A 4,303-nucleotide genomic window follows, 5' to 3' on the forward strand; every position below is an offset into this window, starting at 1 on the left:
TCATTGGAAATTTTCTTTCATACAAGACAAACATCTGCCTCACTACAGCTTATACCCATTGCTTCTTCTACTCGTTCGCCTTCTGGGGCAAAGCAAGAGCTGTAATCCTACCTCTCCATGACACTATTATGACACTAGAGCTACCATGTCCCCTCCTGGTGTGGTCTGACCAGAAAAACAGTAAAGGGATGATTGACTCTTTCATTCTTTCATTTGGGGCACTTTCTTTTTTTGGGGGGGGGTTGGGCAATGGGAGTTAAAGTGACTTGCCCAAGGTCACACAGCTAGTAAGTGTTATATGTCTGAGGCCAGATTTGAACTCAGGTCCTCCTGAATCCAGGGCCCATGCTCTATCCACTGCGTCATCTAGCTGCCCCATGAGGCGTTTCTTAATTCAGACTAAAACTAAGATTATATTAACTTTTTGGCTGCCTTGGCAGATGTTGATTCACAGTAAGCTTGTAGTCCACTAAAATTCTCAAATCTTATTCACATGTAGTGACTGTCTAGTTATGTCTTTCCATCCCACACTTGAACAGTTTTTTTTAAATCCCAGTGGAAGACTTTACACTTATCCCTAATAAATTTAATCTTTTTAGGTTTGGCCCATCGTTCTCACCTATGAAGATCTTTTTGGATCCCAAAGTATCATCCAATATATGGATTAATCTTCTCAGTTTAGTGTCACCTAAAAAAGTAACAGTCAAGGCATTTGTTTTTTTCATCCAAGTCACTGATTAAAATGTTGAACAGAATAGGGTCAGTTACCCATTCCTGGGGCACTGCTTCCCTCCAGATTTATGGAATCCTTTTTACTAATAGAAAACTGGAGTTAGAAAGGTAAAATGACTTTATTCTGATAGTGTCAGAATCAGACAGGAACCCAGGTTTTTTGACTCCAGTCCAGTACTCTTCCCCCTATATCATTGACTTGGGGGGAGGGAAAATGTACAGATATTCACTTAATTCCCAGATTTCTAGTCTTCTTATACTTTACTCATCCCCACACACTCTCCAATCCAATGACACTGGCATCCTTGTTGTTCCTCACATGCAATACTCTATCTCCCAACTCAGTGCATTTTCACTGGCTGCCCCTCATGCCTAGAACTCACTCCCCTCTCATCTTTATCTCTTGCCTTCCCCAACTTCCTTCAAATCCCAGCTAAAATCTTTCCATGTCCCCCTTAATATACCCCCAAAAATGCCTTCCCTCTGTTTATTATCATATATTTATCCTGTACCTATCCCGTTTGTACAGTTGTTTGCATGTTGTCTTCCCCATTAGACTGTGAGCTCCTGGAGAGCAGTAACTGTTTTGTGCCTTTCTTTGTATTCCCAGAAGTTAGCACAATGCCTGGCACACAGTAGGCACTTAATAAATGCTTGTTGACTTGAGTTCTGACTCCATGTACCTGTGCTATCAATAGCCCACATCTCTTCCTCTTGTCTACACTATTGCAGGATACAAAGAAGAGGTTGGACTTAGAGTCAAAGGACCTGAGTTAAAATCCTGCCTCCACTATTTACTCATTGTGTGGCTTTGGTCAAGTCACTGCATCTTTAAGGGCCTCAGTTTCTACATCTGTAAAATAAGTGGGAGGGGGAACTAGATGATCTCTAAAGCCTCTTCCAGTTCTAGATTTATGATCCTATAAAAATATCAGATTACTACACATTCTTGTTGTTGCTCAGTCACATCTGACTCTTTGAGACCCTATATGGGGTTTTCTTGGCAAAGATACTGGAGTCGTTTGCCATTTCCTTCTCCAGTGGATTAAGGCAAAGAGAAGTTAAGTGACTTGCCCAAGGTCACACAGATAGTAAGTGTCTGAGGCTGGATTTGAACTCAGGTCTTCCTGACTTCAGACCCAGAACTCTATCCACTGAAGCACTTAGCTGCCTTTACTACACATAGCTCTATGCAATTAAATGGAAAAACCTAAAAGAAATAGATGATTATTTTAATGTCTTTTATTTTTTTCCAATTACAGTTTTTTGACTGATTTTGCTAAGATCCAATGTTACATTAAAAGACACATTTATAGCATTCAAAAAGGACTGCTTTATAAACTTCTAAATTTATTTAGACAATAAGATAAACCCTAGTCTTACAATAAAGCCCTTAAGATAAAGTTTTAATGTTAAGCACAGTTCAATTAGAACTATTTATAGATTCTGTATGCATAGCTTTGCTTAAGAGGAAATGCAATGAAATTATACCTTCTAATGAACATCAGTTTCAAAGCAGAATGTCATCTGGGTCCTAAATAACAGTAAAGGAATTTCTACTCAATGGGAGAGCTCCAGTTTTTGCACAACAACAAAAATTATGACAATCCTATTTAAGACCCTGATCACTGAGTCCCTGTAATGGGAGTTTATGTTGTGACATGACCAGAAACATCAAACTAATGTTTGTGACAGCACAGCATAGATACTAAGGAACTTTTTATTTCAGAAACAATGATGAGTCTTCTGAAGCAACCGTATGCAGTCTAGAGAGGCTGGTCACTGCTGTTCCAGAGGAATTCCACATCCTCCATCTTGGGCAGTAAGTATTCTACAACTCACAGCTCTTAGGCTTCATTCCTAATATGTGGAACTGGGCTGTAGAACCGGCACTGCAATCATTGCAGAGAATTTCCAGAGTCATATTCTGATTTTCTGTTGACATTGGAATTTCTGTTGGCATTGGCATCACACAACTGTCGCCAATAGCGAGTCATTTCTAGAGCACAGTGCATATATAATGGACACCTGTAGTCTTCTTTTAACATTTCTTCATAACATGTTCTGTGTAGAAGATGCCCACATGGCAAAACATGAGCACCTACACAGGAGGTATGAATGTCCTCCAAACCTATGGAACAATTCTGCCTGGAGACATTCTCTATGCGCTTGTGATGCCCTTGGAGATTCAAGGATAGGCACAGCTTACATTTCAAACAGTGAAAAAATTCCTCCTTCCGGTCAGTCCTACAAATTCCACACACTTCTCACAATGGTATTGCTTCTTGTCTTTGTCGAGTAGGTGGCATATACTGCAATAATATTCTCCAAACACAGTGCTACATTCTTCACAAGTGTATTGAACATTCTGAACTTCTCCACACTACACGCTGTACTTGTTTCACTTTAAAACGATCCAGGGGATGACCTTCATTGTTATCACTGCATAAGCGGCAGATGTAAAGTTTACCGCAGCAAAGAGCCTTGAGGAAGCATCCGCGGTCATAGTGCTAGCAGCTCCGCCGTGCTCGTCCCCGATCGCGGCCGCCATCTTCACACTCCACCGCCACCTCTGAGGTCGCCATCTCCTACTCCTCCACCCGCCCAGCCCCGGATTCAAGTGCTCGCTGGAGCCGGAGCCGCAGCCGCAGATTTAGCCGGACCCTCATTCAGCCACCTCCGCCTCCATGGCCCGGCCGCGCAGCCGCATCTGGCTGAGGCCCGATTACATGTTAAAACAATTTTTTAAACATTTGTTTTTGTTTGTTTTAAGTTTTGAGTTCCAAATTCTGTCCCTCCCTTCGTTCCTCTTTCTCCCCTCCCTGAGATGATAAGCAATCAGATATGGGTTCTATATGTGCAATCATGTAAAACATTTCCATATTAGTCATTTTGTACAAGAAGATTCCAATAAAAGAAAAAGAATGAAAGAAAGTGAAAAATAGCATGTTTCAGTCTGTATTCAAACAATATCAGTTCTTTCTCTAGAGGCAGATAGTATGCTTCATCATTAGTCCTTTGGGATTGTCTTGGATCATTGTATTGCTGAGAATAGCGAAGTTATTCACAGCTCTTCATGGAACAAAATTGCTATTACTGTGTACACTATACTCCTGGTTCTTTTCACTTTACTCTGCATCAGTTCATGTAAGTCTTTCCAGGTTTTTCTGAAATCAGCCTGCTAGTGATTTCTTATTCACAATAATATTCCATTACAATTATATACCACAGTATATTTAGCTTTTCCCCAACTGATGGGCATCCCTTCAGTTTCCAATTCTTAGCCACCACAAAAAGAGCCATCAAAAATATTTTTGTACAAATAGATTCTTTCCCCTTTTTTTTCTGATGTTTTTGGAATAGCAGTAGTATTGCTGGATCAAAGGGTATGTATGCACAGTTTTATAGCCCTTTGGGCATAGTTCCACATTGCTTTCCAGAATGGTTGGCTCAGGTCACAACTCCACCAACAGTGCATTAGTGTCCCAGGTTTCCATATCCCTACCAACATCTATCATTTTCTTTTCTTTTTTTGTCATATTAACCAATCTGAGAGGTGTGAGGTGGTACC

General features: G+C 40.7%; 1 pseudogene; it reads right to left on the reverse strand.

The window, feature by feature from the left end:
* Nucleotides 1-2,511: 2,511 nt before the first annotated feature.
* Nucleotides 2,512-3,317, reverse strand: LOC114044584 (annotated as a pseudogene).
* Between the last annotated feature and the right edge of the window lie 986 nt (nt 3,318-4,303).

This window comes from Vombatus ursinus, unplaced genomic scaffold (genome assembly GCF_900497805.2).
Source record: "Vombatus ursinus unplaced genomic scaffold, bare-nosed wombat genome assembly UNPS02014774.1, whole genome shotgun sequence".
In the NCBI taxonomy this organism is placed as follows: Eukaryota; Metazoa; Chordata; class Mammalia; order Diprotodontia; family Vombatidae; genus Vombatus; species Vombatus ursinus.